General features: G+C 38.7%; 1 pseudogene; it reads left to right on the top strand.

Annotated features, from left to right (window-relative positions):
• The first annotated feature begins 8,501 nt into the window (after window positions 1–8,501).
• Window positions 8,502–12,931, top strand: part of LOC135364818 (tigger transposable element-derived protein 1-like) — an 83,914-nt pseudogene continuing 79,484 nt past the window's right edge.

The raw sequence follows: 12,931 nt of genomic DNA, 5'->3' as shown, positions 1-12,931 counted from the left end.
CTTTGGGTCAGAGATGCCACTCTACCGCGAGGCCTGGCTTTTCCAGAAGAGGGGATGGGACCCACACTCTCTGCCTGGTTCCTGGCCGAGACCCAATGACTCACGTTGACTCTGGGTCCTGGAGTTAAGTTTCATGCAGGAGGGGACACAGGGCGCCAGCCGTGCTTACTTGAGGAGTCAGAGCGAACCAGAATTTCCTTCCGGGGAATACAGATTTATGTATATCAGGGCTTGAGGGAGAAACTCAAAGAGGTGTCACCTACTTGCTGTCTTTTCTACTGTGACACACAGAGCCTTCTATTTTATCTATTTCTGGATGGTTGTCTTCTTTCTACATGTAGATCTGGTGTCGCTCCCCATTAAGCTCTATCTTGTCATTATTTGTTTCCTCTAAGACTTCCTGGTGCTTAAAATATCTGATGAATGAATGGGAAGCCATTTTCAGCCAACTGCCTATTCCGGTGCCTCTCGGCCTATAGTTCAAATCTGAATCACCAGGGAAACAGGCATGCGTACTTTGAAATACGTCTCAAGATGAAGCTCATGTGCACTAAAGTTTGAGGATTATTGTTTTATCCATTTCCTCCATCGCTTCGAGAGTTCTTGGTGACTGAACAATGCCATAAGCACAGTCTCAGATTTGTGTGATGTTTTCTGACTCACAAGGCTTTTTTCCCCATGTTGGTCTCATTTAATCCTCATGCAATGGGGCTAATTTAATAAGAGCCCTATGGTGGGGATCCCGGTTCCATTCACTTTACAGATGAGGAGACAGAAGAGTGATAGTCTTTGGATCACATCTGCAGTTCCTGGCAAAACCTGGGTTCATCCCCAGTCTTGTGATTCCAGGTACCATGCTCTTTTGCCCACAACATGTGGGCTTATACCCACATAGCTGGGGACGGCTATGGTGATATATATGGGAAGCCAGGAGAAGCCAACACTGTGTGTTTTCCTAATGAAGTCCATAGTAGGGGCAGTGGCGAAGAATAATAAGGAAGTGTCCTTTCATGCAGATGTTACGGTGTTACATTTTTGGTCAGTGTCAAATTGGAAAAGCAGAACGGGGACCTAGTGAGAGATGAAGGTTGTTCCAGAGAGGACAGCCTGGTTGTTGACCTGTGATTAGAATGTATTCTCCTGACTTCATTTAGCCAGGGATGGAGAAAGGGTGGGAAGCAGGTTGAGCCCCTTGGCCTTGCTCTGTGACCTGGAGTCCCCGGGATGATGAGGCCAGCTCCACTGAGGTTGGCTTTCTTAAGTATCTGTGAGGTTCACTGCTAGGGCCAAGCAAGACGATGAGGAAGTGGTATGGATATGCAGAATGCCATGAAGGTGAGTATGTCTCATCTCACTTAATTCAAAAGTTTCCGAATGCTCCAGAGTTCTAGGTAGCGGGTAGCCATACTTCAGTGACGATTTAATGGTTGCTAGAGTATTCTGAACAAAACTTTCTGGATGGCTGTTTACTCTTTGATTAGTTATACCATATAGACAGCCTTCAGAAATGGAGACTTGTCAACTAAAAGAAAAGGTGGGTCTGAAACTTCTGCTAAGCGCCCAATTCTCTCCTGCTTAGCTGGGTAAGGACCTCTTCTTTAATCATGGAGTAATAGATGATTGATATGACTGTACCCTGATTAGAAAAGGTTTCATTTTACTGGTGCATGGTACATGGAATTAGTTAAGGGTTGTATAGGAAAAGAAGTGATGGGCTATTGTTCACATTAAATTATAATGACAGCCTTCCTAACCACTGTGTATTTATTATGTAAGAAAAGAAAATGTCTAGTAAAATTCTGTATAGGTTAATAACACCTTCATAATATACTCCTTCTTTTCTATTGACTTGAATAGCCCTCCTACTGACTTCTAATGGATTATTAGAGTTAATTACATCAATTGCAATATAATTGATTCTTAAATACTATGTAGAAACCTCATACAATTATGGAAAAACAAAAGTTATCTAGACATCTCAGATCAAAAAAGATTTGGAATTCCTGCACATTTAATTTCTGATAATCACTAGTCAGTTTGGACATTAAGATTGCATGGTGTCCTGTTTTCTCTTTGCTAGGTTTTGACAGAATTGATAGTTTTACAACATTTAACTCAATACGCATGGAAATACAAGATTAAAGCTGTGAATGCGATTTTTTTTTTTCTAAAAAAAAGATCACTTCACAGCTTAAAAGCTGAAATGTGTTACCTGCCTAACATTGACAGAAACAAACTCAAGGGAAAAATCAAAAGTGGATTTGATGTTGAGTTTTAGAAATCTCTTCTCTACAGGTGTAAAGATTCCTGTGGGTCTTAGGGTTTGTTACCTGAGGGCTTTAAAATATGACAAGGGGATGAATTGTGCCTAAAGGGGCAAAAAAAAAAAAAAAAATTCCTTGCGTTTTATTACCTAGTCACAGGCTATGTGTTCTAATGTCAAAACCACTGGTTGAAAAGTGAAACATCATTAATATCTGTTATTTGATGTCATACACATCAAAAGACATCCCTGTAATAGAGTTGTATGAATGCAACCTTTTCCTTTTTAACTGATTTGGGGTAACTAGTTTGTGAGTATTGACACAGTTATCAATGTGAGTTTTCTAAAAAGACTCTGCTGCTTCACTGATATGGATTTCTAGTTCATTCTAAAATGGTCAACAAAAGAAATGTGTAAAAGCCTGATGCAGTGGGAAGGTCGCTGGAAGGGGAATCAGCAAACCTGATGTTTTCCGTTGCTACTTAGCTCAATGATTTAGCTTGAGTGGGCCTTAATGTTCTCTTCCATAAGATGAGAGAGAGAGTGAGCCTCTAGGCTTTCCCTACTGTGACTCTCCTGCCTTTGAACTGTTGGTAATCTTATTTTCTATAGTAATTCATTTGATTCTTAATATAAGCTAACTTATATCAATATGTATGTTGTGCCAATCAATATGCCTTATATGTATATGGATATATGTCTTATCTGGTTAACTAGGTTGTAGATTTTCAGGGACAGGGGCCATGCCACATATCATTTCTATGTGCTCATAGCATATACTATCGTATCCTGGCACAGAGTAACTACTGTTTGGTTGGCTGAGCAGCCAGTGAAAAGAAAGTATTTCCATTTATCCCCTGAAAGTCTTGATATAACAAGAATAATGACAAAATATCCTACTCATTATGCTAGTTTAACTTTTAAAAGTATTGTAAAGTATTTTATCTTATGAAACATTGTGCTTTAAATCAGATGCATTTAAGATGGTAAAATTTCATTCAAGTTTTTTAATATAAATTGCAATGCAATCCCAGTAATGGAACTTGAGCAGTCTATTCTAAAGTTCATCTGGAGGAGCAACACTTGACTATAGCCACAACAAACAAACAAACAAACAAAAAATTTAAATGAGTGAGGACTTGCCCTCGTCAAAAGGAACTATTCATCGTAAGCAGTATACAATTGTGATACAGTCAATGCAGAAGTGTGGTGATAGGGAAATCAACTAATAAGATTACAGTCCAGAAACAAACCTAGGAATATAGGAGAATTTAACAGATAATATGGGGGCATTTTGAATCGGTGGCTGAAGAGCGGACTGCTCAGTAAATGGCCTTGGGACAACTGGCTCTCCATCTGGACTCCTACTATACACAAAAGTAAATTCCAGATGGAATAAAGCTCTGAACATAAAAATCAAATCTATGTAAGTGTTGGAAGAAAACATGAATGAACCTTTTTTAAAAAAATCATCTTGGGTTAGAAATTCTTTGTAAACAAGATGGGAAATCTAGGAGCCATTAAGGAAAACCTGACAGAGTTGACTTTATCAAAAAACATCATAAAGTTAAAAGAGAAATGACAGATTGGGACAAAATACTTGAATCATACATTACAGAATAAAGGGTGTTACTGTCCATTATTTAAAGAGCGCTCCCAAGTTAATGAGAAAAATAAATAACGTACTTGAAAATGGCAAAAGATATAAAATAAGCAGTTCTCAGGAGAAATTGCAAATGGTTGAAAAATAGGTTCACCCTCATTAGTTGTAAAAAATAATGTACAATAAAAGGACATGAGCTGCCATTTTTTTTACCTATCAGATTGGCAAAAAACTAAGGGAACTCATTTGATACATCAGCTAAAATGAATGAATATACCATATAGACCGTTAAGGACAGATGTCAGGAATATGTTGCTAGGTGAAAGAAGCAAGTTGTGGAACACTCTACATTATATTATGTCACTTTCATAATACTTTTTAAAAAAACAAACCTAACTAGAATTTGTTAGTAATTAATTGTTTATGCATTACAAATACACATTATCTTGTATGGTAGCTATCTCTTGGAATAGCACTAAATGAGTATAAGTATACATCTGTAATCTTTGGATTACTTTTCGGCTGGAAAACTTTCCTTTTATTATGCTTTATTTAACACTCATCAAGCTGAATAACTGATCTTTAGGAGACAGTTACAAGTCATTAGTTCAGGGGTATAATTGAATTGAGTATATATATTAATATAGTGCAGCATTTTATGGAGTTTCAGTCAGCTCTGATTACATTCTTCAAATCAATCCTGTTGAATTGGGTCATTGAAAGAGAGCTCTGGCCCTAACCCATGGCTGTGGTAGGATCTTGTCAGGACCCCTTCAATCTTTAGGTTCTTGGGTTTTGTGCAAGGGCTGAGGTAGAACTGCCTCCTCCGTCAGCTGTGATTATTCTATATGACATCCAGGGACACTCCCCATCTGCCCCAGGAACACCCAGAGTGTTAACTAAATCACAACACCTTGGAACCCAGGCTATCAGCAGTGTTGAACAAGTCAATGTAAATAAAGTCTTGTAATCAGCTTGAACTTGCTTCCAAGTTGTTTGTTAGCAAGGAGTTAACAAGTTCAGACCTTTGGCCATCTGGGTCTTTAAGGAAAGCTTTTTTCCCCATTCCAATAACTTCCTGTTCATGGGAAAATGAGAGGAAATGAACCTCTAACAGGAGGATGGACCCACCCTTTTCCAGTCGTGTGGCTTAATTTGTCAGGTGTAATATTGGCACCTGGTGGCTTGTATTGGCTCCCTGCCCACCCTTGCTGGGGAAGTATCCACATACTTGCAATAGGCGGTAGAAGACTTCAAAGCCATTTGTAAGAGAAAGGATATTGTCATTAAAGAACTTAATGGTGAATACTCCCATTTAGTGATGTCAAGATAAAAGGAAAATTTTAAAAACACATTATCTAGAATTTTTTTCTGATGTATCATATGACCTGTTAAAACAAAGTAATGTAGTTGATTTAGTAACAATACATTTTTAAGGATATATGTTTATTGATTGAGTGTTCAGTTTTCCTGTTTTTGAGAAATTAGCAGAGGTGTCAATTATTTATAAGAAGATAATGAATTGCTTCTTTAAGGATATAATTCTCTTTGCTCAAATTCACCTTTAAATAGGTACTCTCTTTGTGTCTACTAGTGGAATAGTTTCCTTTGAATCAAAAGGGAAAACTACAATAATACCAAGTGGATCAGGTAAATGAAAAAGGATGATACGGGTTTTCAGAATTCATTAGGAATTTTGGATGGCTGGTTCAGTTCCATACCTCTCAATTTTCAGCTAGAAATAATTACTGCCTTTTGAACAATGGTATATTTAATTGTCCAGCAATTCAAGGTAAATTTGTCTATGAATGGGGATTAACCAAACTATAATCAGTGGTCATTAAACCAGAATAAATTCTACATAACAATGGAACTTATTTTAGTTTTTTTAATTAATGTAAACTATATTGGCTTAATAGATCTAAAACTCTCATGGCAGAGTCAACATTCATGGATATGGACAACAAGAATGATTAATCTCCGTAAAGCATACGTTCGTGGTGTCATCATTGCAAACCTTAATCAGTAATTATCATCAAATGATTAACAGGTTTTTATTGACCTAACACAGTATCAAAAAAGTTTCATAAATCATTAATTGAATAGATATTTGTTGAAGGTCTATTCTCTCGAAGAGTGTAGAATTGGATTTGCTCTGGCAGAGGCTGAAGACTTCTATAGGGGGAGCGCTGAGGATCCGTTATGAAGGTCCCTCCACCCTAAGAGTTGATGGCGACTTTCCACAGATCTTACCTTCTTTTACAATCTACCTGGCTGATAGACCTGAAATACATGAACAATTAGAAATAACATGTTTTGTGATATAAACTGTAAAGCGGGTGGGGGTCCAGAAAAGAGATCCATGTAGATTGAATAACCTTTGAGGAAGAGGTTAGTTTGCTGAATCTTAAGGATGAATAGTGTTTAGATAACCAAATAGGAAAACTGGACATTTTAAGTGACTGGGGGCTAGGAATGAATGAGTAGGCCCTTTGAGCAGGTGCAGAAGACTCCAGCACTGGTTCCTGGTTCCTGTGTGGTGAGAAATAAGGTAGATCAGTTCAGTAGACATAATATGAAAATTTTTGAAAGCTCAGCAGAGGAATTTAGGTTTTGAAGTATGAGATGGGGGTGGGGTAATGTGATTTGAATAGTAATTTAGGAAGATTCTTCTGGCATTTATAGGATGACTATAGCAGGGACAGGCTGTCAGGAGGGAGATTTGTTAGGGGACTCTTGTGAGAGAGGGTTACAAGAAAACTCCAAATAGTAATGGTGGAAATGGATAGAGAGAAATCAACTTAAGAGACATTTTGAAGGAAGGAAGGATGGGAAAAGGCGGCATTGACTTTCTATATTGACTATCTATATAGTTAAAGAAAACCCCCCACAATTTCTACCCTAGAAGGCTGGATAATTGATAACACCACTGATCTCTTGATGAAGGAAAATGATGACTGCTATTTTTAGACAGGTTGTCAATGGGATCAATTGGGATGTCCGGTAGAACCATCCTATAGGCCATTATAAACGTGGGAGTAGTAACTAGCCAAGGGGCCAGGAGAAGACATGAAGAATTGATGATGAAGAGCTACATATTGCCTGTAAACCCTAACTCCCCAGCCCGATTTTCAAGGCTGCTGTCATCTAGCCCCATCCAACTTATTCAAATTCATCTTCAGCTACTCCACAGTCTGCACCTCCCCTCCTGGTCCAGTTAGTTAGCAAACTACACTTACTTTTTGGTCTTTGTGTTTCAGTTCTTGCTATTCTTCGTGCCTGGGACCCATTGCCCAAATGTCGAATTATCAACATCTCTCTGCATCAGGGCCAGCTCAGGTCCTTTCCATGTGAAGATGTTTTTCAAGAACTCCAGTGCACACTCTTCTTTCTCTTTGTCAACCCCCTGTAGCATTTACAGCATGCACTCTTTGTAAAGCACATGATCATATACATGTCTATGTTCTTGTTTAATCAGGTCAAACATGAATACCTGTCTTGTTTTGTTGGTAAAACTATAAAGGCCTCGAGGGTAAGGATCGCTGTTCCTCCTGCATCAGTTAGGAATTATGTTGTACTGCTGAGAACAGAAGCTCCCAAACAGTGGCTTTAAAAAAATTTGGAGTTTGACTTTGCTCATATATGAGAAGTATGAAGGCAGCTAATCCTAAGCTGACTTGGCAAATCTTGAAAAAAGCAGAGGCCTAGCCTCCTCCTACTTTTCCACTTAGCCATCCTTAGCATGGATTTGTCACTTCAGAATCACAAGCTGGCTGATCCTTTTCAAGCAAAGTGTCGATGCTGCAGGCAGGCAGAAGGGAAAAGCAAGGAGCAAATGGGCTTTCCAACCTGATCAGCCCTACTTTTAATGTGCTTCTCCGGACACTACATGCCACAGCACTGCTTACATTTTGCTGGTCAGCAGTTAGATATATAGCCATTCTTGTTTGCAAGGAATGCTGCAAATATCTTTGTTTTTTTTTTTTTTTTTAGGTGGACATATTGCTTTCTCCAATAAAATCTGGGTTATTTTAATGAACAGAAGGGCGATTGACAACTCACAGGCAACTAATTTTCTGTGCTCTGTCTTTGTCTGTCTCTTTCATTCTGTCTCTATCCCTCTATATAAATTCTTGTTTGGATACACACATACACACACATAAGTGGAGAGAGACAGAGATTAAGCTATATGTCTATATCTTTATCTGTATTTGAATAATACAAAATATAATAAAAAATAATAAAAATATATATCAATATATATTATATATGTGCATGTGTGTATATGCATACATACACACAGGCATTTTTCATTTTGTTGTGCTTCACAGATATTGCATTTTTTACAAATTGAAGGTTTGTAACAACCCTGTGCCAAGCAGGTCTATCAGCATCATTTTTCCAACAACACTTGTTCACTTCCTGTCTCTGTGTCACATTTTGGCAATTCCTGCAATAGTTTAAAATTGTTCATTATTATTGTATTTGAGATGGTGATTTGTGGTCAGTGATCTTTGATGTTACTATTGTAAGTGTTTTGGGACACCAGGAAACACACCGATGTAAGACAGTGAACTTAATTGATAAATGTGTGTGTCTTCTGAATGCTCCACCAATTGGCTGTTCCCCATCTCTCTCTCCTTCCCTCAGGCCTCCCTATTCCCTGGGACACAGCAATGTTGGAATTAGGCCAATTAATAACCCTACAATGGCCTCTAAGTGCTTAAGTGAAAGGGAGAGTAACATGTCTCTCATCTTAAATCAAAAGCTAGAAATGATTAAGCTCAGAGGAAGGCATGCCCAAAGCTAAGACAGGCCAAAAGCTAGGGCTCTTGAGCTAGTTAGCCCAGTTGTGAATGTGAAGGACAAGTTCTTGGAGGAAATTAAAAGTGCTGCTCCAGTGAACTCACGAATGAGAAGAAAGGGAAAACACCCTTATTGCTGATATGAAGAAAGTTCTAGTGGTCTGGAATGAAGATCAAACCAGCTACAATATTCCCCTAAGCCAAAGTCCTGTCCAGGCCCCAACTCTCTTCAGTTCTATGCAGGCTGAGAGAGGTGAGGAAGCTGCAGAAGAAAAGTCTGAAGCTAGCAGAGGTTGGTTCATGAGGTTTAAGGAGAGAAACCATCTCCGTAACATAATAGTGCAAGGTGAAGTGGCAAGTGCTGATGGAGAAGCTGCAACTAGTCATCCAGAAAATCTAGCTAAGAGAATTCCTGAAGGAGGCTACACTAAACAACAGCTTTTCAATGTAGAGGAAACAGCCTTATACTGGAAGAAGATGCTATCTAGGTCTTTCATAGCTAGAGAGGAGAAGTCAGGGCCTGGTTTCAAAGCTTCAAAGGACAGGCTGACCCTCTTGTTAGGAGATAATGCAGCCGGTGACTATCTCTTAAAGCCAGTGCTTATTTAACATTCTAAAACTCCCGGGGCCCTTAAAGAATGATGCTAAACCAACTCTGCCCATGCTCTGGAAATAAAACAACAACTCCTGGATGACAGCATATCTGTTTACAATATGGTTTCCTGGATATTTTAAGCTCATTGTTGAGACTCACTGCTCAGAAAAAAAGATTCCTTTTAAAATATTACTGCTCATTGACAATGCACCTGCCCGCCCAGGAGCTACGATGGAGATGGACAATGAGCTCAATGTTGTTTTTCCGCCTGCTAACACAATATCCCTGCTGCAGCCCATGGATCAAGGAGTTATTTGGACTTTCAAGTCTTATTATTAAAGAAATACATTTTGTAAGGCTCGAGCTTCCATAAATAGTGATTCCTCTGATGGATCTGGACAAAGTAAATTGAAACCCTTCTGTAATTACTGGATCATATGGTATTTTTATTTTTAAGTTTTAGAGGCATCTTCCATACTGTTTTCCACAGTCAGTGGCTGCACCAATTTACGTTCCCACCAACAGGGCATGAGGGTCCTTTTTTCTCCACATCCTCGCCAACACTTGTTATTTTTTGTCTTTTTGATTTTAGCCATTCTGGCAGGTATGAGGTGACGGTTGGAGGGGAGTAGGAGATACGGGCCTCCAGTTGTGGAATAAATAATCATGGGAATAAAAACATGGTATAGGGAATATAGTTGATGATACTATGATAGTTCAGCTACACTTGTGGTGAGCACAGCATAACATACAGAGATGTTGAATCACTATGTTTACATCTAAAATCAATGTAACGTTGTATGTCAACTATACTCAGATAAAAAATTTTAAAAATATTAAATATCAGAAATATATATATACATACACACACACACACACACAGATGAAAAAGTTCTGGAAAGGATTCACCATTCTAGATGCCATTAAGAACATTCATAGTTCAGGGGATATCAACATGAACAGGAGTTTGGAAGAAGTTGATTCCAACCGTCATGGATGACTTTGAGGGGTTCAAGACCTCAGTGGAGGAAGGGACTGCAGATGTGGTGGAAATAGCCAGAGAACTAGAATCAGAAGTGGAGCCTGAAGATGGGACTGAATTGCTGCCTTTCTCGTGATCAACCTTTAGTGGATGAAGAGTTGCTTTTCATGGAGGAGCAAAGAAAATCATTTCTTGATGGAATCTACTCCTGGTGAAGATGCTGTGAAGATTGTTGAAATGACAACCAAGGATTTAGAATATTGCCTAAACTCAGTCGATAAAGCAGGAGCAAGGTTGGAGAGGATTGACTCCAATTTTGAAAGAAGTTCTACTATGGGTAAAATGCTGTCAAGCAGCATCACATGCGACAGAGAAATCATTCATGAAAGGCAGGGTCGGTCAGTGCAGCAAGCTCCACTGTTGTCTTGTTTGAAGAAACTGCCACGGCCACCGAGACCTGTAGCAGCCAGCTGTCAGCAACCATCAACACTGAGGTAGGACCGCCCACCAGCAGCAAGATTACAACTTGCTATAGCTCACATAACAGTATTGTTGAGCAGTAAAGTATTTTTAAAGGGATGTACATTGGAGTTTTTTTTAGACATAACACTATTATACACTTAATAGATTAGAATGTAGTGCAAACCTAACTTTTATATGCACTGGGAAAACAAAAAAATTAATTCAACTTGGCTTTATTGTGATATTTGCTTTATTGCAGTGGTCTGGAACCGAATCTGCAATATCTATCTTACATAGATAGATAGATAGATGATAGATAGATAGATAGGTATTAAGAGAGAGATTTGCTATATCTATCTCTCTCTATTTGAGCATTCATACATACACATTGTTTAAACTGAGCAAAAACGAATAAAAATTACAATAAAAATAATCTGATATGTTAAATATGATGCTAATTACCATGCCTATTGTAGTTACACACAAATGGAGGGGGTTTTTTTTAGATTTTATTTTTATTTATTTGACAGAGACACAGCGAGAGAGGGAACACAAGCAGGGGGAGAGTGAGAGGGAGAAGCAGGCTCTCCCCCGAGCAGGGAGCCTGATGCAGGGCTCGATCCCAGGACCCTGGGATCATGACCTGATCCGAAGGCAGACGCCCAATGACTGAGCCACCCAGGCGCCCCGGAGGTATTTTTTTACTTACCTAACTATTGGTGTTATTTGTACAAAATTAAATTAAGTTTTTTTCTATTGTATGGCAGCTTTGATTTGTTTTCTTGTGCCTGCAGTCAACCTCACTGTTGACAGGAATGTCTCAAAAATCATAGCCTCCCATTTCTTAGAAGTTAAATGTACTGATTTAGTGATCCAGGGCTTAGTTTCTGCATTCTTAAGTTTCCCCTTTCGTTCTTGTCCACTTCCATGATTTCACCAGTAATTTTCAAATTGTGTGACATATTTTTGAATCTTATAAGTATCATCAGCACATAGGAAAAGATGAAGATTACACCAAAGTAAACTAAGAAGACACCGGTGAAAATTCCACATAGTCATGGGCATTCTGACCATGTCACAGAACGTATGGAAGCATCCCCAAATATTGGGTCTTCCAGTTGTCACCGTTCATCCTATGTCACTGTTCACCACCCTGTGGTGACTTGATCATTTTATGAGCAGAGCTCTGATTAGGACTCAGGTCATAATTCCAGGTTCAAAACTCCTTCTACTGTGTTATTCATAACAACAGTAAAACAACGACAGCAATTGATGTTTTTGTGGAACTGTAGAATGCCTCACCAATCATGCACGGTAGACAGAGCAAATATCATTGATCTTTTTTACATAAGGATGCACTGTACAAAAATCATGACAGGTAGTGGATGATCTGTAATTGGGATGCTATTTCATACTCATTGGTCATTGGAGGACCTTCCCCACCCTGGTTACAAATACTCAACTGGTAGCTGATAACCCGGCTAATGGATCAGAATGCCCCACTCTGAATCCCTTGGATTAATCAGTTGGGATAAGTTGATATTTGCTTACAGTGCTATTTCCTAGCCACTTTCCCTATTATTTAGTCGTAGCCAGTGTAATTATGTCTTGGTGGTGAAACAACCAAATCAATAAGAAAAATAAAAATTTACTGTACCTTCTTGTTACACATCATTGCCTTCAATACGGCACTTGAGATTCTAATTTTCTAAGACAACATTATCACTTAGGGTTTAGGCATCTCTTAATCTGCTGACTGATGGAGTGTGTGGCAAACATTTTCACACCAGGACCATATGTGATATAATTACCTAAGCATTACAAAGGAGATAGGTATAGGAGCAGTTGCGAATCTGTTACAGGGATAATAATGCTTAGGATAGTCAGAGTGGTAGTGGAGATCGATGGTAGGGAAATAGTTAAAGGCAATCAATATGAATTGGAACTCCCTTGTTTGTTTTCTTTTGAAACCTTAAAGTTATCCAAATGGAGTGTTAATTTAAAAAAACTGTTTTCTTGGGAGAAGACAATATTTTGAGATGTTTTTAATTTATGGGAGCCCATTTCCTTCCGTCTCCCATTGCTGCATGAGGTTGAACAAATGTTAGCGGCAACTAATTAATTAAGTTTGCAGAAAGTAGCAGCAGGAGATTGGAAACTTGAAGTGGAAGTGAGCTTTTTGACTGTAAACATTTTGCCTGCCTGAGAGACTATATCTGGA

This window comes from Mirounga angustirostris, unplaced genomic scaffold (assembly GCF_029215605.1).
Source record: "Mirounga angustirostris isolate CCGP_5_RB_7025 unplaced genomic scaffold, mMirAng1.0.hap1 SCAF_6, whole genome shotgun sequence".
NCBI classification, from domain to species: Eukaryota; Metazoa; Chordata; class Mammalia; order Carnivora; family Phocidae; genus Mirounga; species Mirounga angustirostris.
Note: the sequence above shows the minus strand (reverse complement) of the source record. Positions and strands in the feature narration are given on the sequence as shown.